The following is a 24,398-nucleotide window of genomic DNA, read 5'->3' as shown; positions in this document are numbered from 1 at the left end:
GCCAGCAAACAGGATCTGAGTGCCAGGACTCTCATACTCCTATTCCCCAGCAACTGATACTGAGAAACATATTGTGTCTGATAGATGAAACAATCCACAGCGATAGTGACTAACAGCCATTGATAACTCTATCACCAATGATCATTTTTACTTCTATTTCAGAGCTATCCAGGCTGGCAGATGTTACTACATCTTGCAGTAGAAAATTTCATAACTTGACTGCATACTGTGTGGAGAAGTACTTTCATTTGTTAACCTTGAATTTCCCACTGTTCAAATTAATTAAACAACTCAAGTTTCTAGCATAATGAACAAATGGATCATAATGTAATTACATCTCCCCTTTACACCAGAAGTGAGACTTGTGTAGTCCAGCCCCTGCTTCCAGCCTGGGGACAACCATCCCCAAGCCCACACTGAGGTATAAACACACAGACAGAGACACACACACACTGTGCTCCTTTAGAGACTTAAATGAGGTGCAATCTTCCATTTAATCATTGTATACACCCCTCTTGCATCTTAAGAAGATCCCCAACAGCTAACTTTGAAAAAAAGCCAGAATCTCACTTCAGATTTCAAGATTAGTGCATGGCCTCTGAGGGTCTGGGGCAGCCAAAATGGGATAGGAGCAGTTTGCAGACACTCTATGGCTGCCTACCCATTCTAAAAAGTTTTTACACACTATGTGTACACTTCTATCATGCTCCTCACTTTAATCTATTCCTTTTGCCAAAATGCCTCAAATCCTGTAATCTGGCTTGCTTCGTCCCCTTGATCATTTGTTTTGTCCCCCTGTTTGCACCTTTTCCAGATCTACAATATACTCTTTGAGGTACAGTAACCAAAACTGATGTATTCCAGTACTGTTGTATATACATTTGTATATGGATATATGGGCAATGCGATATTGTCAGCTTCATTTTATGTCACTTTTCTAATTACGTCTAACCAAGAGAACTGTTTGGGCATAATTTCTCCAGAGAGGAACAATGCTGCATATTGGTATATGGACAAAATTTATGTGCATAGTGCATTGTTCGTTTTCCTTAAGGGTGTGAACACACATGTTTGGATCCTTAGTATAGCATTCAGTTGCATTTTAAAGACTGTTAGGAGTTTATCACACTAGCAAGATTCTGTGGGGAAATGGGAGTTAAATAAGATTTAAAGCAAAGAAAACCCAGAAATGCCCAAAGTTTATCACACGGCATCGCAGTTAACGTGAAATAGAAGCAATAGGAGGAAAATTCTTAGAAACTTGAATCTGAGAGCAGCAATGCAGCATGAATTATGATAAAATAAATTTAGGCATATTTCCTTTAAAAAATGAAGCGTGAGCACCTTCTACCCTATGAGCAAAAACATAAGAATTCAGAAAGCCTTGGGCATTTTCTGGTATCATCACCCTTATCATTGACAACCTCGTAAGATCTAACAGAAAAAAAAATGTCCCCATCTTCTAAAATTATTTCTTTTCTCTTATGAACACTAGCAAACAATTGGTAAAGAGTAGCAGTAGAGTCTGATGGTAATCTTCAGAACAGGAAAGAGAGACAACTAAAATTGATCAGGTTTAGGGGTACTAGAAGATCCTGGATTGTTCTTTTTTACTTTACGCGTTGTTACCTGTCTATCATTTTACATCAACTAACATAGCTTTTCCAGTATTACAATTTGGAACTGCACATTAGCTCTTTTTAGACAGCAAATTTTGTGTCAGAAAAAAGCCCTTATTGTCTCTTGAACATCTGGGCATTGGGTCTCCCAAGATTAATAAGCTTGGTCTCTGAGAAATCTTGCTTTCTGATGGTTCATCTACACAAACTTTGTTTCACACCCAAACTTATTTAAAATACTGTATAAAACTACCTTCAGCCTACGCATATGAAGTGTATATGAAACATGAATGAATTTCATGTCTGGACTTGTGTTGTATTATCTTCAAGATATCTCACTATGTATATGCAAATATTTCAATTAAAAAAAAAGTAATCCAAAATCCAAAACAGTTTTGATCCCAGGCATTTCAGATAAGGAATACTGAATCTGAACCTCCATATATCTTTATTACAGAATCAAAACTTTGATGTGTCTTGATTGGTTCCAAAGTCAATAGTATTAACAATAACATGTCTATTAAAATGGGTTTCTTCAAAACTTCAGCTGGTTTTCTTGTAGACACCAAGCAGATGATTCATCATAGGCAAACACAATACATTTATACCATACTGAAATAGTATGGTACAAAATTTATACCATACTGAAAAGCTATATTGCTTTTCTTTATGTAAGGACCTAAATTTAACTATCAACTTTTCAAGTAGGGCAGTAAACTATACACTGTTAAGACAGATTCTTATGGACAGATTGTCTCTAGATGTCCAGTTCTTTGCAATCTCTATTCTGGCAGCCGTCAACAACACTGAGCTCAACCTTTTGCAGTAGGAAAATGCTAAGTTACCTAAAGATGGAAAGGAACAACAGCCTCTTGCCATGATGCACTATTTGGTCTGTTATTCTAGAACTAAGGATTTTTCCAAGTGCTAGTTCAATCCCCAACAGGCTGTATTTTCTCTCAACGGCTTTAGTGTCATGACATGTAGGGCTCATTTATAACAGCCAGAGTACTCATCTATACTAGCCAGGCTCTTTTTGGTATATTCTGCCCCAGATTCCCACCTTTACATCTGCAATCTGGACTGATGCCAAGGGGCTGCTGAGATTAGAAAAAAGGAACCCAGCACTGATCACATGGATGGGTGCATTGCAGTGTCCTCAGAGGAAGCAAGTCAACCAGGAGCTGCACTGTTTGATAGTATAGCAAAACACTTATGTAAACTGCCACCTGGCATTGCTCCAGAGTGCTCTGGATTTTCCAGCAAAATCCAGAGCAAAAGGTGAGGGTTTTTTTATATTGGTTTAGCCAGGGATAGAGCAGATTCGACACGGATCTGCACTATCCCTGGCCATTCTTTGTGGAGATAATTTGAGATCAGGGATTTGGCCCTGTATCATGTGGACAGGTCATGGTGAGGGCAGGGGAAAACTTGTCCAATTGACCCACATAGTGCCTCAAACAATCTTTGTACAAGCTCATCCCACTCTGTTTAAAAATGAACCATTATTATTTTACTGACAGTACTCTCTGTAGAGGTTAACTTTCTCCCATACCAACTGACTCTCCCTAATGCCACCAGACCAGAAAAGTTCTTCATTAAGCAAAAGTTTTATGTAGATGGAAAAGGTGCTATTTTATGCAGATATAGTTCACAAAGGAAGTGATAAGCTGCTATGGTGCTCCGCACTAATCTAAATTCTGTGCTCTTAACTGTCTCTCTGTTTCTCAATGCACAAATATCTCCCGTCCATACCTATCCACTGTAAATTAATCCCTCAGGAATCTGCTTTAATGCTTTGATTATGTCATATGACATGCAGGCATTAATAGCCTGCTAAATCAAAACTATTGCAGTACCTGACACCTACCATAGTGAGTCTGTAAAGAACAGCCATTAGTTAGGTACATAATTTGAGTTTATTACAACTTTATTGCTTAGCTGTCAAAAAAGTGATGTGCAGAAGAAATATTTAACAAGGAAAGGTGTACGCATGCATGGCTGAGAAGGTGCACAAACAAGCAGTCTTGGTTGTAAACTTATGGCAGCTATTATACCTTGACATCTAAGATAATATTGACATGTAATATTATAGTGTTTACTGTGCCATAGCTAATTACAATACATTGTACTCATATCATGACTCTTAGAAGCATTCAAAGTACTTTGTAAAACAATAAGCCATTAACATTTCAAACCACTTCTTTGACAGGGAGCTGATGAGATTGTTTAGTTTGTTGCTGTTCGTATGGACTTAACTTTCTTTTCATGCCATGCAATTCATGACAGCAAAATAATACAGCTCATTAAAAATGCTATCTCCAAATACAATGATTTACTTCTTCCCCCAACCACAAGAAGAATGGCATCCATTCTCTTTGTTTGGAAGGAAGTTTGTGTCTCCTCAAGGACACATGGAAAGGGACAAATCCTATCTCTACTCCTCTTGCTGTAACTGCTTTGGGAAATCATGTTTTCCAACAGTCACCTATTTACTTTAGTCCACAAAATTTGATGGAAGCCAATGAGAACCAAGCTTGCTTTAATAATCAGAGACCAACTCTTGTATTTGAAAATCTCATTAAATTGGACTGCCCTCTGAAACTGACGGATCATGAAATACTCCTAAAAATTCTGGAGCATTTTTAAGCCACTACTGTTGCTGTTTTTGTTGTTGCTGTGTGCCTTCAAGTCAATTCTGACTTATGTCAATCCTAAAGTGACCCTATCTTGGGGTTTTCTTGGCAGGATCTACCTTTAAATCCAATTGTTAGTTACTACTATTGCTGCTTTTGTGTGCCTTCAAGTTGTTTCTAACTTCTGGTGACCCTAAGACAAACCTATCAGGGTTTTCTTGGCAAGATTTGTTCAGCGGAGGTTTGCCATTGCCTTCCTCTAAATCTGAAAGCATGTGACTTGCCCAAAGTCACCCAGTGTGTTTCATGGCCAAGGTGGGAATTGAACCCTGGGTAGATCCATATATTCAGTGGAAATTCTGTCCTATGGAACCTATACTAATTCAACAGATTCAATAAGTGTACCCTAGCTGAGTTAGATCTTGGTGAACATGTTGACATCTTGGTTGACCTGTGGAATGAGAAGACGATACAACAGGCAGTTGATTCAACTGTGTCTAGATGGAACGTGGAAGATTGGTTCATTTGTTTGTTAAAAACCTTACTGAAAGGAACAATTACAGTAGAAAACAGTGAGAAAAATCCTTGGCTAAATCTGAATAGACATGGATTAGGAGCCCTGGTGGCACAGTGGGCCATGTTAGTCAGGACAGTGAAGAAATCTTTCCTGTTTGCTCCCACTGCATCACGACAGTGTTGACAAGTGAGTGTTCCTTGAGCTTAATGGACTATTTCACTTTGATCCCGAGGACAGTGAGCAGAATTCTCAAATTCACTGTAACTAGTGTTTACAAGCCACTTTACTGATAAACTTGCTAATATCCACAACTGATGTAATGGCTTGTCAAGGTTACATAGATAAATTTCAGTCTGTATTACCTCAGGATGTCAACAAATTGTGGAAGAAGGTTAACCACATGCTACTTTAAAGCCATTGCCATCTTGGCTTACAAAATTGCTCTGATGGATTTGAATGAATGGATGGTGAAAGTTATAAGTACATCTTTGATGGAGGGCCATGTGCTTTTTTTAATGGTGGGAGTAAATAGTGGCGTCATATGTCCAGGTTTTATTGCATGAAGCTGATTATCTATACATCCTTCAACCAGGTTCTGAACTAGTTTGTGGACAGAAAGTTCATACTTAAATTACCAAAGTTAAATAAATTCCACAATATTTCTGCATTGCTTTCAATTTTTTTAAAAAAAAAAAAAAAACTCCATCATATGCTTTTCTATGAACATTTGTCAGACTAGATGCATTCTGGTGTGTAATTTTGGTTTAGATATTAAAATTTAAGCTGGGATTTTGATATATCTTTGTATAATTCATACATTTGTACATTATTTTTATTAATATACAAAGTATATTCATGAATATAGATTATATGAGCACCTTTATATATTTCTTTTACAAATTAGAGAAATGCATCACAAAATTTGAAGTATCATAAATATATGCAGTAACAGTATTTTAGTTTGCATACTAATTTGAGGTGTGCAGGTGTAGGATGTTCACATTACAATGTACTCTGTTCTGGTTCCAGTACTTTCCGTTGCCCCTTCATCCCTATTATCATTAGCCTTATTTACTGACATTGTGACTGAATCTGATTGACAGTTGTGGCTGATGTGATTCCATTAATAAGAGTCAGCAACATCATCATGGTTACATTAGACAATTGGTCCATCAATCTGCTACTTGCTTCAACTGTCTCCCCAGAATTTCATGTAAAATTCTTAGCTCTACTAGGAGATGCCAGGAATGGAACCCAGGACCTCCTGTATACTAAGAAGGCCCTCTACACTGACTGGCAACCATTCACATTAAACACAATACTGTGATAACACTGAGGTAACACTATGTGGGTTGCAATCCAAACAGATTAGATGAAAATGTGGGCAAATGAGACCACAATCTGGTGGAGAAAAGATGAAGAAAAATGGCCCCAAGTAGAAATACCAGTGAAACAAAGTTATTGTGTCTGCAAGAAGAGCTAGAAGACATGGGAGGTGAATTTCCAAACTCAAGAACACACAATTGCATGAGAAGTTCTGTGTCAGCATTATTTTGCAGTGAATGATGTAGAATATGCATTTTCTTTCATTGTAATGTCCCTATCTTATCCATACCAGTTATGGGGAGGGGGAATTTGTAACCTATGACATCTTGGATATATTGTATAACACCACAGGTGTTTCAGTGTTTCATAAAATTTCTGATAAGCCCTCTGCACAAAAGCAAAATTAAATCCCCTCTCAACATTACTGTAGGAAATAGGAGCAGTGGGTACACTTTCTGTACTGCAGGTCCTAACAGTGCCCCTTGTTAATTTGGCTTCCAACTCACATCAAAAAAGCATTAATGTCAGCAGAAGCCATTAAATTATGTCACTGGGAAACCACAGGAAGGAGATATGAAGGAAAGCAAAGTGAACAATACAACTAAGAAATACCATTCCTCTTGTAACTTGAAATAAAGTGCTGCCAATGAAATTCCCAACTGCAAAGCATCGGCAGTGTGACAGACAGTGTTAGGTGAAACATAGTTTCTGTTTATCATAAGCAGAAAACACAATGATATGAAGACAACACAATGCAGCTTTTCTACTTAGGAAATTATCTCTATACTATATTACACCTAGAATAACAGAAATAGGTAAGACAATGCCTGTTTGTTTATTTGGCTAGCTCAGATGAGACGGGGTTTAAATTATTGCATTAAACTCAGTCTAAGACCATGGTGGTGAACCTATGGCACATGTACCAGAGATGGCATGCAAAGTCATTTTTCAGGGCACACAGAGGGCGGGGAAGAGGAGGAACGGGTGCACTTCTGTTCCTCCTCTTCCTAGGTGTTCTGGGCCTTCAGCTGTCTCCGGAGAGGCAGATAAAGGTAAGGAAGGGTGTGGGGAGAGGAGGAAGAAAAAGTGTGTGTCTGTTCCTCCTCTTCCCAGGCTGTCTTGGGCCTTCATCTGTCTCTGTAGAGGCAGCTGAAAGGCCAGGAGGGCACAGGGAAGAAATCTTTCCTCGGAAGTCCCACCCCCCGAAGGTGGAAGTTCTGCCCCTGAAGGGTGGAAATCCCACCCCCTGGAAGTCCCACCCCTAACATCAGGTAACATCCAGTGCTGGAACACCTTTTAGTTTGCACACTCGGTCCCTAAAAGATTCGCCATTACTGCCCTATACTTTTGCCTCACCTTTTCTCACAATAAATTTTGTGGGTTGTTACTTTAAATGTTTTTATGAGTGTTAGTTTGCTGAAAGGGCATACATACTTAACTGAAAATCGGTATGCAAAAAGATACTGATCAAGTATGCAAAAGGAGCACTTTTGAGAGTAACTGAGTGAAAGAAGCTTTCATAGACTTGATCTACTTCCTCAGATGCTGATATGGTCAAGGTAGACCAACTAAATTACCACACTACACTCTGACAGCCTTGCTATTCCACTTTTATTGCTCTGGCTGCCTCCTGTTACATTCTGGGATTAGCAGTTGAGGGAGAGGCATTTAGAATTCTCAGCCTGAGAGCTCTTAGGCCTCACTGAACTACAAATCCAATGCAATGGGAGGCAGTCAGAGCAGTAAAGGGGAATAGCAGTGCTATAAAAGTGGAATGCAATAATCTAGGAAGTCTACAAAAGCTTATGCTGCAACTTCTTTCACTCAGTTTGTCTCAAAGGTACTACAAGATCCCTTTGTATACTAATATTCCTGATGAACAAAGCTATGTCTCTGAATTCATTAAAATTAGTTGCAGGTTTTTGTTTTGCTTTTTGTAATTTCAATCAGTAATATAAATGAGGGTATTTTATTTCTTTGCCAAAAGTTGAATATAATATTCAGACAGAGCCAAACACTCTGAATACGGCAAGACACAGAAATCAGCTGAGAGAAGCAGCAGGGATGTTTGGCCAAGGCAGTGAATTGAGGATTGTGAGAATGCAGTCTCTTCCCTGCCCCCAACTACAAAAAAACCCCCATCAAGGTAAGAATCTGTGGCCTTATTTTAAAGTAACCTTATTTTAAAGTAAGTTTCTTGATTTGGGGGATAAAGTTTTACCCATTACATGCAGAAATCTAATTTGTCATGATGACAAACGAATGACATTTCCTTCCATTGAGGCCATTTGAATTCATCACATATTTTGACAGGTACACGCTTCCAAAGACAGTGCTTGCCAAGAGATGTCATCGTAGCTCACCAGATCTTTTCTCCAGAGATCTGAAAATAGTAATTTAGTGAAAAGTTCAAAGGCAGAACAGCAGGGAGGAAAAGCCCTGGATTTTTGAAATTGTATTATGATCCAACAGAGTGAAGTGATTTCACTCCCTTCCTTGAGGAAGTGAAAACTGTTATTTGGATTATTATTCCCCCCCCCCCGCAACAGTTAGAATATATCTCCCCATGGAATGCAAATGACCTATTGGAAAGGAACCTATTGGAAAACAAATGTAGCAATTTCAGAAAAGAACTCCATTATAGACAACTAGGATCCACAGACATGGTCAGTTCTTTTCTTGTCAGGGTCAAGAGGTGAGCTTGGTTTGCATCTGGGAAAAAAGTCCATTTTTGAAAGGGAGAAGAACTAGGATGAGTGAATGAGACCCCTTAGGAAAACACACCCTATAGGTAAGTGTTATAGGAAGTGTTGTTTTGAGGCAAGCATTAGAAATTAAGGCTAAGAATGAAAGTGGTAAGAAGAAGATACTATCCCCAGAAAAGTGCTAACAGTGACGATTCCTCAGATGAGGACACACTCTAATAAGAGAAGGGAAAATCAGTCAGCAGAAGAAATGCTAGAGGAAGCAGAGACACTCCCACATGATACACTCTTCTAATTTTGAGTTTATCTGAGGATGGGTGCCAGAGGCAGAAGTGTGTTCTGTTGTCATACTACCCATCCCACTATCCAACATCTTCTTGAACTAACCAGTGTTGTATTGGGGTGGTGCAAAACAGCCCAATACCTATTTTAGACTGGGTGGATCAGACAGTGTAGCACAATGTTTGGATCCGCACTCCAACTGCCAAGAGATTTCCAACTGCTATGTAGAGCCTCTGTGGCTGAACTGACCAATATACAGCTTTTCAATCTTAGTCAGAACCCAAATGTCTGGCTCTTTGGTGTTAACAGAGTCAGGTATTGTGGCATGGCCAATATGGTAATTCACAATGCCGAAGTTTGATACAGCCTCACTCCCCAAACCCCAAACCTGGCTAGCTTTGTGAAGAGCAATGATGAAACTGTGCCAGATGTTGGCTTTTATGTCTGTGGAAGATTAAAGAAGCATACATTTTAAAAGAGCTATCCAAAGTGCTGAAGTTGCTTTGGGAGACAGGCATCAACACCTTAGCTAATATATTTAAATTAAATTTCAGGGTGGATTTACCATCCCACAGACATGGAAGCCACCATCTTCAGTGACTGCTCTTCTTCTACATTAGGTGGCAAGGGAGCTTGAGCTGTTGGTGGTGCTGGTGGTACAGGAGTCCCCTTAGCTTTTGGTGCTATGCTAGGACCACTGAGTAAGAAGTGGCTCAAGCATTCATGGTTTTCAGAAGAAGGCTAGGAATGATGATCTGGCAGCTGAGGAACTTTCTATATTTCCATTGTCAAGGTGGATTTTACCTGTAAAGTATATGAGAGCTTCTTCAAGAATGACAAGAAAGGGGAGAGACTAATTAATACTTTCCTTCCAAGGGGGAATCCCAATGATCTCTTAGGTATTTTCCTGTCACCTTAGGAGTGAGTCCCGTCAAAGCCTTGCTAGAACTGCAGAACAAGGAAATGACTTATTTAGTTCTGGACTTGATCAGTTCTGAACATTCTCTTCTACTGAGTAGAAACATATTTTAAAAGAGTTGGAAGGGAGTGACAGACTAAGGAGCTTATTGCTCAGCATTTTAAGTCTCCAGACTCCCGAGCTGGGACATGGGATGGAGGCAAGGATTATTGCACACTAAATTGCTGCCAAATCATCAGCCACCATCAGCCCAGGTCCCAGCCATGCTTTGCCAGCACTTTTTAAAAGTCGGAAAGCTTTCTGACTTCTAAAACGTGCTGGCAGAGTGTGGCTTGGACCCAGCTGGGATCCGGGCCGATGGCGGTCAGTGTTTCAGTGGTGATTTAGTGTTCAATAACCACTGCCTCCATCCTGCATCCTGTCTGCAGCCCAGGAGGCTAGAGCTCACTTAAAATGCCAAGTGATAAGCTCCTAAATAACTCCGCTGGGAGACACTGACTAAAGAGAAGGACATAAATTTTGAAATTAAAATCTGCCACTGAATAACACTGAATGATAAAGTTTCATGCCTACATTGAAAACCAAGGTGCACAGACTTTTCATTTCCCTGTTTATTATTTGCTTTTTCAAACTGGTAATTTGATTTATGCATACTGAACAATACAAATAATATAAAATTAACAAATATATATATTTATGATTAATAATAATAATAATAATAATAATAATAATAATAATAAAAAATAAATAAACCAACTCGGATTAGACCAACATAATAAAAAAGGAAAGTAAAATGTTGCAGTGCCAAAAAAGTACAGTAGTACTTCACCCTAAAATGGGAGTGTATAGCTCTCTTCCAGATGTTGTTTTATTCCAATGCCCATCAACTACAACCAACATGCCAATGGACAGTGATGGGTGGTGTAGTCTAACAGCATCTGGAGGGCCATGAGTTTCCCATCTCTTTCCTCAAACCTTTCCTAAACAGAAATCCTTTAACCTCCTAGTGAGTGGATTACAAAGAGCTAATTCCAGTGTTAAGGTCACTTCTGTATACAAGTGAGAATGCCTTATACTGTGCCTTACTGTTATCTTGGTACATAGATATGCCCAGGAAGACACCCTCAGAGAATCTTGTGGCCATGCAGGTTCACACTGCAACAAATGCTTGTCTTGTCTTCATTTCTAACCAGCGGTAGAAAATAAGACTCTAATCACCAAAACAGTGCTGCCTTTTGTCTGCCTGTGACTGGCATGATGGTGATGATGCTAGGGTTAAATAGGATCTCTGCCCTTCTTAACCTAAGAGTCTGACAGTTAACCTTGAATTTATCTTCACAAATCCATCCCTTCTTCTCAACTGCCTTGTTTGGGATTCTCTTACTTGGCCATGTCAGAGTATGCAAGAAGTTTAGAATTTGGTTCTTAGGTGTAAGAAAGAGAAAAAGAGGAGGAGAAGAGAAAAATAGAAACACCTGCACATTAAGCTGAGGACATTTTAAAATCTTTCCCAGATTCTCCAATTGCCTGAATAGTTAGATGCTACCATCAAACACCCAAGAGAGAGGTTATTAGTGTTATCACTACTTTTTATCAGTCACTAGAGACATTCATCAGAGAAACATACTTACTCCTAAAATTAACCCTTTAAATATATAGATTAACCATAATTGTCTAAAAAATCAATGCCAAGAAGGATCATCACAGCCAGATAAACAATGATTTTCTTTTTAGGCGTACACTGTTACTAGGGAAGTAGGAAAACGTTCATGAGCCAATAAACCTATGCCAGATTGCCTATTCTGACTGATGGGGTCTGCTTGCCTAGGAACCTTTCCCAGCCATGTAGAAGTCTATATACAGTGATAACAGTCCAGGAGTAATAAATGTCTGCAAGCTATGGCATGCAATGACCATTGGGGGGAGTAGAGCACTGATATCTTTTTCTGCAATCTACAAGGATTTACTGTGTGTGTGTGTGTTTTCCTCCACCTGAAAAACTATTTGAAATAACCCTTTCATGACTAGGAAACAGGAAAAACATGCATCACCTTGATAAACAACCTCTTATTAAAAGACTGCTTCATGTAATTGGACTTACCACTGTTGTAGTTCCTGTTTGACAAAGGTTGCATCTAGAATTAATAAAGAATTAATGCATTTTAACACGTCTTTAACCTCTTTAGTGATCATGGCATTCCTTTTGAAGTGCCTACGGATATGTCTGTTGAATGATCTGAGACAGCTTGAAGACAGGAAACCAAGAAGTGAACCTAGTTTCATCGACATTGGGAAGAGATGCAATCTGATCTACATCTTTGGGTCTAATACATGGATTTGGAGGGTTTGAAACAGAGAAGGATTGCCATCTGTTGGGGATGCTTTGATTCTGTGTTCCTGCATGGCGAGAGTTGGACTTGATGGCCCCTGTGGTCTCTTCCAACTCTATGACTGTATGATTCTATTCTATGAATGCAGTTATCTTTCAAGTTTCCTTACATTTCTCTGGATTTTGTACTGGCTTCATTGGCTGAGATCCAATGTTTCATCAAATGTTCCAAAAATATTGTGTGAATGTTATCTGACTGTTATTTGATATTTGCTTTGATATGGGATATTCAATGTTTTTAATTTGTTGCTTGCTTATTTTATCTAATGCTATTTTGCATTATTATCTATTGTTTTATATGTATTTTGTTACTATCCTGTGGATTGTACGCCATTGGCAGGTTTCATTTGTATCAATTTTTTTATTGTGTGTACAGCGCTGTGTAAATCTACAGCGCTATATAAATAAAGTTTAATAATAATAATAATTTAGAAATATGTATCTTGAGAGGAAATGTGTTTATAGATTCAGAAATAGATATTTAGACAGAGATTTTTGTGAAGATTTAAACAAAATGCACACAGGTTAATGCAGAAGCAGGATGGAACAGACTTACAAAGAAAAAATGGGAGAAAGGAGACTGATAAGTCCAATCCTTTTTGGGAATTAAATGTAAGAAGCTGTTGCAAGCGGAAGCGCAGGTGTCATACTCTCTTACTTTCATATGAAAGATTGTGTTTTAATATGTTTGACATTTTACTTATTTTATTTTAGGCGTAAAGAAATAATTACCCTAACACAATGAATGCAGTTTTGCTTGTTTTAGCCAAGTCAAGGCATGCCAAAGACCTTTGAATGATTCAATAATCCTAAAAAATAATATTCCTTTCTCTGGAAATTGGATGCATGGAGAGTGTTGCTCAATAATTGGCTTCAATTTTATTGATATAGGTTACTCCGGTTCTTGTGGAAATATCACAGTTAATCTCAAATATGGTTTCAACAATGCAAACAATGACAGCATAAAATCAGAGTTTTGTTCCTTTGGGGAAATAATTCTTCATTAAATAACCTTTTGTCAAGTGCCACCTGCTGATTTAAATGTGTGCTTGTCTTTTGCAGCAGAACCAACTGGTAGATGAGATATTGTAAGGCAATGTGTACTAAATGGTGAAGGATGAGATTACAAGATCAACCACCTATTCATGGAGAAACCAATGGCTAAGTTATCACATCATGACAAGCCTGAATTCAGTGGAATTCTACCTTGTCAAAGAGAAGCCAGCATGTTGGATCTCATAATCCAATTGCTCCTGCTTGTGAAACAGTGGCCACATAAACTATCAATGAATAAGAGTAAGAGTAAGAATCAAGGGGTTCACTGTAATATTTGTGGGGTTTTAAAATTTGATTGTTGAGAAACAAGGTCAGGGAGCTAACAGCTCTTACACATCAATACCACAAGATAGAAACTGTAAACTAAAGCTTAGAGATGCTTCCTTTGAAAATAGGAGAGATCAGAATATGTGACCTACCACAACTATAGTTTTCAAGACTATTTGCACTTTGGGACTTTTTCTTTATCAAATTTGTATGTGGGTTTTTGTTTTGGTTGTTGTTTTGGTTGTTGTTTTGGTTGTTGTTGTTGTTGTTGTGTTGTTGTTGCATTTCTGTGCAGAAAAGGCTGTTTTCACAGGAATATTGTTTTCTAAACAGAAAAAGGCTATTTCTTGAGCAAAACAACCACAAGTGAATTTTGTGCAGAGTAAGTCCCAACCTACAATGATTCTCATTAGTCTAGGATTCTTCTCATCCGGGTTACTTGAAACTCGAGAAACACATTTTCCAACATTTTTTCAAATTTTGTTGCTTATACTTTCCATCTCAGCTCATGGCATATGGCCTGTTAGGAGCTTGACATAATGTTCGTCTTGTCCTGTGAAGTCCCATGCAAGCTATACTAGGAATAAATTCCTGAAGGATCATAACACAGTTTTACTTTCTTGATCACAGGTTCTGCCAACCTAGTTTAGATATAACAAGTGGCATAGAGGGTGGGCCTTTTACAGTGTTCTGAGTGGGAGGAGGTAGAAATGTGGATCAAACTGTAGCACAGAGTTATATTTGCACCACTGGTTTCCTCAAGATCTCTGTGTCAGAAGACCATACTGAGGTACATGCGCTGCACAATGTACACTATTGGTTGTGTATATACTGTAGCATTCACTCAAGTAGTGCTACCCAAATCTCTGGACTAAATCATTTTCATACTTACCAAAAGTATGTGGGCAAATGTCTCAGATAATAAGCATATCTTGCCTGCATCTAAGACATGCTGGTTGAGACATATAGATACAATCTTATATTAGCATGGGAAGGTCTCAGACTTCCTATTTTCTGCTTTAAAAGTATTTTATTAACCTATAATTCAGAATATTATATGGCATATATGGAACCGCTCTCTCTTATTTCTCTCTCTCTCTCTCTTTCTCTTCCTTCCAGTATTTATTGTCAAAGCTTGACCACCAACACCTCTAAATTTTTCACCAGTATTTGAAAATAAAGTAAAACATATGCCTTCTGAATGAACTTTTGGTGCATTTTAATGAACCACATACACATTTCAGCTTTTGAGGCAGTACCTAAGAGAATATTCCCTCTCTCTTACCCTTTGCCTTTGCCTAGGACAGATATTTAATGTATAGCTTGAGCTTATCCAGTTCACTATCATCTATGCAGGTTTTGTTCTAGGTTTATTCTGTATTCCCAAACATTTATTTTCACCTATGAAATTGATTTTTTAAAAAACTTCCTTTCCTCAGATACTCTGCCTTTAAGCTTGTCTCACACTCACCAACAATTCTTGGACTGAAAACAAAGTAATGTGGTGCTGAAAAAGCAGCTGCATTTCTTTTATTTTGCCAAGTAAAATCGTTACAGAGGCGGCTGCAAGTGGCATGTGGGATTCAGCAGCTCCAGTGATGCAGATCCCATGACTCAGACTTTTCAACAGAACCCGAAGAGTGTCGCTGTGTGTGAGAAGACTAGCAATGATTTGACAGAGAGGTTCAGTGATTTCCAAAACAAGTCAACCGACAATGGCCTTCACTTTTTGCCTTGCAGCATTTCTTGCTGACCAGAGAGACTTGGTGGCAAATGGAAATGAATAGCACTGGATCACCTTGGAGGAAAACTCAATGTGACAACTACTTGGCAAGGAAAAATAAAAAGACCAAGAAATACAGTACACAACCTCAGCTGGAAAACCACAGGGGTTGTGCATATTGATGATTTGTCTGTTCAGTGGCAAAATGCAGCAGGCCCCACAAAGGCAAATGTGAAGCTTGGATGTCTAGACACACGGGAGAAGAGCGCAAGATGGCATTAGATGTGATAGACTACATTTCTTGAATAAAAAATAGTATTTCATTCTACTGTTTTGGTTTGCTCTTGCCAAACAGTAGCCTCACTACTGTTCTACATACAAAGCTGGACACAACATACACGACACCTCCTGAACTGTGATCACACATATTTACCCTGAAGTACATTCCACTTGAATGATACTTACTTTCTAGTTAACTATGTACACAGTTCCTCTCTTAATATTTATATAGATAAGCTTCTTCTTGATTTTTGACCAAATTCCCTCTTCCATACAGTTATTAAAAGTATAGAGAAATCTGTTCTCCTTTGTAATAGGGTTTCAGAAATCATACTTGGGCCTCAAAGTCCAAAAATGAGACCTAAGATAGTGCAATACTTGGAATTTGGCTGCTTATCTTCCAGAAACAGAAGAAAACAAAGGTGTGCACAACATTTCTCACTATGACTCTAAATATGAGCCCTCTAAATTGACTAGGATGTTACTTATTCTAGGCGTGTGTGCTTCAGCCATTGCCAACACTGGCAATTTTGATTTCTGCACCGTAATATTTAGAAATTGTCCTCAGAAGCTGTAGGCTTAGAAATGCTGGCCCCATGGATTGCTCTCAGTTCAGTAAACCTTCAAGCAGCTGCTAAAAGGTTTCTGCAATATTTCTAGAGTAGACAAGCCATAATTTATACTGCGCATTTCCAAAACTTCCAGGAACCCCCAAATGTCCATTTTGTCTGTTTTTGATGAATGTCAGGTAGTAATGTAAATTGAAAAGCCTTTGCTTTGTGAGCCAGAAAAACCAACCAACTCCTTATGTGATACAGAAAGAGATACTTGTTGCTCCATCCCAAAATGCTGCATCCCTTTGCATGTTTACTCAGAAGTGAACTTTACTGAATTCTGTAAGAATTAGTCTCTGTTGTACTAAGTGAATATAGGACAGTAGCCATGTTGGGCTATAAATGCTATGTAATTCAGATTTTAAGATTTGTCTAGAGTTTTTAATACATTTTAAATTTTAATGCATAATTGTTTTAAAATTGTTTAATTGTTTTTTTAAAATGCAATATTTATACATTTTAATGCTTTTGTATTGTTTTAAATTCTGTTGTTTTAAATTTGCTGTTTGCCATCTTGAGTCCCTATATTGGGAGAAAGGTGGGATATTTGTAATAAATAAACAAATAAATAAACAATGCACAAGCCTATGTTTTTCTGTTTTCAGTGAGGTTTATTCTCTGATATGTATATAATGCAAGGGTTCTCTCCTGTTCCAGACAAGGCTTAGGTGGACTTAGCTCTGGTAGCAAAGTAAAGATAAATACCTAGGCTGGAAGGATGTAAACAGTGAGCCAGTATCTAAGCAAAGTGAAATCCAAAAATAAAATCAGAAGGCAAGAAGAAATTAGTAGCCCCGATTGCTTTTTGCAGAGAGGCGGGATATAAATAAATATTATTATTATTATTATTATTATTATTATTATTATTATTATTATTATTATTATTATTAGAAAGCAAGTAAAGTCAGTGAATGTGATTCTGAGCCAGTATCAAGATACTTCCTCTCTCTAGGGAGGCATCCCCTTTTAATGTCTAAAGTTTGAAGCTCAGTAGGGATTGCAATTCTTGATTTTCACTGTACTGGGTGTCACGGAAAAAACCCATCTGTTTTTCTTGCTGCATTGTTGGGAAGTGTGGGAATCCCCTCACCGCAGATGACAGGAAGCTGTCCAGCTTTTGCTGGAAACTGCATAGCTTTCATTGAAAGGTGCACAGATTTCCCAGCTGACAGGTACTGGGGGACTGATTTTCTGCAATTTTCCCTTCCTTCTCTCCCCTGAGTCCCAAAGTTGCACAGACATAATCAGCTGTGAAAAGATATTACATTTGCCAAACCAGCTGGGAACTGAGGAGGAAGAGGGAAGTTGCTAGAAGGTTGACAGCTCTTGTTTTATGAGCTGCATCCTTTAACTGGGATTTCTTGTGAAAGATGGCGGGGGGGGGGGGGGGGGGGGGGAGGGGGGGGGAGAGGAAACTGGCAAACTATCATACCATCAATAATTGGAACCCATGTTCATAACAGAGGTCCTCTGATGTGGGCATGACAGGTAGAGAAATTCTTTCAGCTCAAGTGCCAAAGTTTTTTGTTTCAGTTTTTTGGTTAGGAAATCATGAGGTGGAAACTAACGCAAAAAATTGGGATCAAAAATATTGGCTCATTTTAGTTTGAAACTATTACTGCTAGTAATTAAGGGGCTCAACTTATGGGTGCTTTGCACCAGCCTGGGCCCGAACTAGGGGTGTGCTGAGTGTTTACATCCTTAGCAACCCTACCACGCACCCCGGGCACCATCTTGGCGTGCCTCCATACAGAGGGGGCGCACCATGATGATGTACGCAAGGTGCAGTGCCCAAACACCACCGCGCCATGTGGACATCATCATCGCATGCAAGCATGCCAATGGCACCCTGCACGTGGCCTAAAAACAAACGAGTTCTTTTTAGGCCTCCCAGAGGCCACAGCGTTTGGTTGCTGTAGCCTTCATCCAGGGCAGAAAGGGGTGGCGTCTTGCCACTTCTTTCTCCCAATCTGTACAGCCCCTCAGTTTTAGGAGAGGCCCTTCAACTTTTTAGAAAGGGGAAACTTGATACACAAAAGCTGGAAAAAAACCAAATGGTTATGTGCTAGGAATGATGGATAGCTGTGGTATCCCAGGGGGCTGGGCTGGACTTCACAAGTGCCCAATTTAGTTCTAAAGTCTGAAGTCTCCCGTCTGTAGGTTTACAGTCCCAGTCCAACCATGGCAGCATTTTGACTTCAACAGGAGGAACAGAAGTATGAAGCATACTTTTCTTAGTTATAAACTGCACTTAGTAGTTGTGGTTAGGTTACTGCCTCTCATTCTGAACTTTCTCACTGACTATTTGTGAGGGAAAATAGGTATGGCAACCTGAGCTCAAACACGAAAGGGTAAATACAAACTCCCAAGGTTATATCCAAACCTTGGTATTAGTCCTTAGCAAAAACTACACTTCAGAGAACCAAAGTAATGGGATCTTTTTTCCAAATAGCCAGTACAAATGCACCTTATATAAGTATTCATGATAAAATACAGCCTGACTTAATGAAATACAGGTGGAGATGTATCACGATTCTGTCCCAAGGCCATAACTCTCACCTTCTTCTAAAGCCCCAATTTGGACAGATACCCTATGACCAGAAACAAAGATTGCAGTCTTCCCCACCCTCCCCTCTTCCGCCTCCACTTCCCACCTTCATATTCAGATGATAGATTGCTAGGCTATAGGATTTAAAGCACACAAGTAAAGTATCAAGCTTGGGGTGAGTGAGGTGAAGTGGGGTTTACCCCTTGAAGAACTCATAATCCAGACTATAGAGAGGGTTCCAGATTTGTAAATCTGCTGTTTTAAAGATTTCTTTAAAACAACAACTACATTCACACCCTGCATCAAAAAGCAAACAGAAAACAAACCCCCAGATACAGTGCAAAGATACTGAAAGAATTTTAAAGAAAAGTATAAACCACTTGATAAACTTTTAATCCATATAGATTAGAGTGGAGTAAAAAAACAAAACAAAAGTATGGCTAGCTATAAAAAGAAGTGAACAGCTAAGCCAAGGTTTTATGTCTATTTTAGCAAGCCCAGCACTGGCAAAACCCTTAATCTCTTATCTATATTCTTCTTTTGACTCAAATGTTAGGCTCTCTAGGGGTGTAGATCACGAAACCTCAGTGGAACTCGGTGAGATCTGGCCCAGCTTGTTTGACTGGTACTTTTAAAAGACATTACCAGCAGTGGCTTGTCAAAGCCCTCTCCCATGACACACTTAGGTTTTACACAGCAGACAGATGACAACCCTCCCCCTCCATGTTCCCCTCCAACATGAAACGACCTCTGCCACAACTGCATTTTAACAGCTAATTTCACTGCTGAAAAGCTGACAGCAGCAAGAATCCAGCGTTCTAGAAATTAATGTGCTCATGGAGCAAGATGTCTGGGAATAACCTTCATGCCTCATGACCAAAGTACACAGAAAGGCAAATGCATGAGGTCCACTGAGAGCCACAGCCTCAAATGCTGCAGAGGACCATTAATCTGGTGACAAGCCTCCTCCTCCCCCAACCACCCAGGCTCATTGTCAAGCTTAAAGTTTCATCAGTTATCAATTTCATGGATGTTCCCTTCAGGTGACTTTCCCCCCACCTTCTGATGGCATTGCCAATGAGGCATGTGTCACGAGTGTGTGTGTGTGCTATACAAAAATAACACACTTTGGGACTTTGGAGAAAGATGGATGGACATTCATGTCCCTCTGTTCCTGCTGAAAGCCATTCTGGGCTTATTAGCAGAATCCCAAAGACCTGCTCTTGACCATGTAGCGGATATGCAACAAGGAGAATAATGGCCTTCATTAAATAGATTGGGGACTTGGTCTGAACTTTACAGTGCAAACTATAATTCTGACACAGAACCCTGCCAGTTTCACTTTCCACTAATGGCTTCTAAATGGCTTAATTTGTAGAAAAAACTCTTCCCTAAATCCTTTTGTCCAACTCATTAACTATTACAGTTATCATTATATTATTCTTCTTACTACAGTCAGCGATCTATGGCCAAATCAATATCCCTCTGCCATTCCTCTCAAGTTTTCCATCCTATCATCCTACTGCTCCTTTTCTGAAAATAGTGCAAATCTGAGGAGCTATCTGGCATTCTCCCCAATCGTTTTTGTTTGGTGATGCTTCTTCTTTCAAGTACTTCCTTCAAGGACTTGCTTTTACTCCTTACTTTTCCCTTTAGGCTCTTATCTGGGCTCATGTATATTTTTCTTACACATGGACTCATACCTTTCCCTTTTGACCCATTTGTTGTTGTTTGGCCCATTGCCTCCTTCATCTGCCTTGTTTCAACTACTTTGTCTCTCAGACTTTGCCCCCTACAACAGATTTTGCAAGGGATGGAACATAAAAGACATACTAGTGAAAAATTCCAAGCAATCCAGAATTTTGTTTAGGAATGCATCTATCCCTTTGCATGTCCTTTAAGTACTCTGTCATGTCTTCCCTTGGAAATACACAAACATCTAACTTGCTAATTGTGCACATGAAGGCACTGGGGTCTGTATAAAATGTTTAAATAATTTGCTGGACCATGTTAAACTATGCCAAAGTTGTTCATGCCACATGCATATCAACATCCTGAGCTTGCTGCATACTCTGCTTCAGAGCCCTAGAGAAATGATGCATAATTTCCCAATACTCCAAAGCACAGCACCCTCTCCCCAATTCTAAGCAGTATAAAATATGCATGACACTAATACCCTTTCTGCCAAATTTAGATGCTCAGCACATCAGATTTCCCAGTTGCTAGCACACTGCTACTGCCATGAAATACACAATTTACTCTAGCAGGGCATTCTTGGTGTATGTGAGGTCATTAAGAAAACTTTGTGGACTATTTTTTGTAGCACTCCTTCCTTACCTAGCAGAAAAAAATCTGGAGTGCCTTAGTGGTATTTGAGAGCTTTACTGATGGATGTCAATCTTCCCTGCCAGTTACCCCATTTTGTTTACAATGTGGCATATTTAACTTTGATAAAGAAGCTCGGACCATAAGTACAATTTTGAATGTTTAGTGTATAAAAGGAAGCAATTTGATGACCAACATTCAAAAGAAAATGTTGCCACCACAGAACAAAATGCTTTCTGGGCTTTTCCTACTCCCAGTCCCCAAACATTGGACAGCTTTTAGAAGTGCTTGAGTCACTTTCACTCATAACAAACAGTGACCATAGCCTTGCATGGCTCAGTGTACCGTAGAGTACAACATGTAGAACTACATTATACTGAGTCATTTACTAGCCCTTGGACCGATCAGAGAAGGGCTGAAGCTCCCTCTTAGCCATTCTGTGCCTGGCAGATAGTGAAGAGAGGGATTTCAGAAGTATTTGGTTATGTTTCCTTAGCCATATGTGAAATGATCACATCATCTCCTGGGTTCTACCAGGGTCTTCCAGTCTTAGTGGATGATGTATTTATTTTGCATCAGCCTACAAAGACATAGCCAGATGATTCAGCAAACCTCTCCCACTCTGCACCAGGCACAGAATGGCCATGGAGGCTGTTTCAATGGCTCTACAGCAGTTCTGGGGGAAACTTTGGTCACTGAAGAGGGAAGAAGGGAAAACCAACCTCTGTAATGTAAAACAGACGTAAGCAGGCATGAGGATAACTTACATCTGTATATGTCACTAGGAAGATGCCAAACACTGGGTGAGATTTAATGTTGCATGGGTGGATGTCCACATTTATTTTGGAACCTATTGGCTCCCTCCTTTTCCACATACCAACTATTTGTTGTTCTTGGGTGTCTACAAGTTGTTTCCAACTTCTGGCAACCCTAAGGTGACCCTATCATGGGTTTTTCTTGGCAAATTTATTCAGAAATTGCCGTCTTCTGGGGCTGAGAGACTGTAACTTGCCTAAGGTCACCCAGTGGGTTTCATGGCTAAGGGAGAATTTGAACCCTAGTTTCCAGAGTCCTAGTTCAACACTTTTATTAAAGCTACACCTTCAATAAAATCTACTACAATGGACCCCACACCCCATTGGAGAAGATTTTTGAGATACACGAGGGGAGGTTATATGGGGCCCTCTTTTCAGCTGATGGATAGTAATGAATTGACAGAGGGATACAGCTGATTATAGACTGAGCAGATAGACTTTTTGGACCACTTAGCAGTGGAAATGTTTAAAATGCAGGGTGTTGGGGTTTTTTTATTCACAGGAAAGTTCAATTTAAATTGGGACATGCAAATCTGAAATATCACAGGGGGTGGGCAGCCATTTTAATTTGCTTCCAAAAAAAGACAACCCAAAAGGTTTTATGGCACTGTAAAAACTAACCTTTTTAGGCACAACTTTACATGGACTGCAATCAGATACATGGCGTACAGCCTTAGTAAGCAGATATTTTTATACATAGTGGAAGCCAGATGTTGGTGTGCATTTATATAATAAAAAATGCTAATAAAACAAATAAAATCGGTGTAGTAATATAGCATTTATGCATAAATGAGCTCCTTAATATGTGTAGTTAGATTAAAAGACTTTGCATTTTTTGTAATTGTTCTTTGAAGTTCAGTTCTTCAAGGATGGTCAGCTTGAGATCAGAGACAAGAGGGATTTGGGAATCTGAAACGTTCCCCTATTAGTTTTTTTTTTTTAATGCTGCTATTTCTTCTGTCAGATTCACGTCCATTTATTCTTTTGTGTAAATTGGCCTGTTTGTCCTGTGTAAAATGCTGTGGGGCAAAACAAAAGAACATCAAAGACAAATTCCAATGGGAAACTGCTGAACAAGAATTCATCAAGAAGTTGGACACTATCTCCTGTGGCTTGACTAGTGATAAAGAGTTTTTATTTCACTATATATGTTAATTGCCTTGTCTATGGAGGCTTCTCTGAACTACCACTCAATATTTGTTTATTTTATGACTACTGGTAATTTTCTCTCCCTGTAATTTTTGCATTTCTATTCCATCCAGACCTTCTGATTTCAATCCCCCACTGACTGGAGTATAAACTCTTATTTTTTAAATTAAGTTTAATGTTAGTATTGTTAAAATGTGTTTAAATGAACGATAATATTAAAAGACTAATGTATTTTAACACGTCAATTATTATTTTTTCAAAAAAGGCATAAAATTAGTACAACACAAAACTTCTTACTTGTTTGGCTTGGACAAAGACCATTCTTCACTACCGTGTATTTATATGTTTGCCAATGCTAGAATATAGTTGCCACTTTCTAATGACTGTTACATGACTCTCAATAACCACTATAAAGATGATTGTCATGTTGGTACCACCTGTATTTGTATTGCATTTCACATTATATGCCCAATCCTCCATTGCCCCAGTATATGCATAAATATCTGCCTACCAAAATATATATTGATTTATAGAATCGCATAGTTGAAACAATGAGAAGAAATAAAATGTGCCATTCTTTCAAGGTAATATATGTAACTGAAACTTCTGGATCCTTGAACTGGGGGTGGCGGGTGAAAGAGTATATGTATGTGAAGGAGTCTTAAAACCTTTTAATTCCAGTTGGAATAAAATTATGATAAACTTCCACATAATTGTTATTAAAATCATCCTCTTATGCTTCACCTTACTTTGGACTAGAAACCAATTGGTTAAAAATTTAAGGAAATTTTATTGTAAAACTGTTGCTTTACCTGGGATTGAGTCGTCCCCCCCCCCAATTTTAGAGACTCTAAGACCCCTTCCTTCCATTGCTTTAAGAAATCTTTGCTTTGAATCTTGTAGACCTCCCTAATTGAGGCAAGCCATCTGGCATGTGACCTTTTCTTTCTATTACATTCCACCTCATCTAGCATTATTGCCTTTTCCAATGAGTCGTGCCTTTTCATGATGTGGCCAAAGCATGACAACTTGAGTTTTGTCATCTTGGCTTCTAGGGAGATTTCTGGCTTGATCTGCTCCAGGACCCATTTGTTTGTCTTTTTGGCTGTCCGTAGAATCCTTAGCACTCTTCTCCGGCACCACGGCTCAAATGAGGCTTCTGGGAGCTGAAGTCCAAAATCTCTTAAAGGGCATAGTGCCATAAAGAATCCAAAGATATGGGGTGGGGG

The 24,398-nt window shown here is 39.0% G+C and overlaps 1 protein-coding gene across 1 annotated transcript in view; it reads right to left on the bottom strand.

Annotated features, from left to right (window-relative positions):
- Nucleotides 1-24,398, bottom strand: part of LOC121922729 (pro-neuregulin-1, membrane-bound isoform-like) — a 651,075-nt gene that overhangs the window by 459,622 nt on the left and 167,055 nt on the right.

The sequence above is a fragment of the Sceloporus undulatus genome, chromosome 2, assembly GCF_019175285.1.
Source record: "Sceloporus undulatus isolate JIND9_A2432 ecotype Alabama chromosome 2, SceUnd_v1.1, whole genome shotgun sequence".
Lineage (NCBI taxonomy): Eukaryota > Metazoa > Chordata > Lepidosauria > Squamata > Phrynosomatidae > Sceloporus > Sceloporus undulatus.
This window is presented reverse-complemented; position numbering and strand designations above follow the sequence as displayed.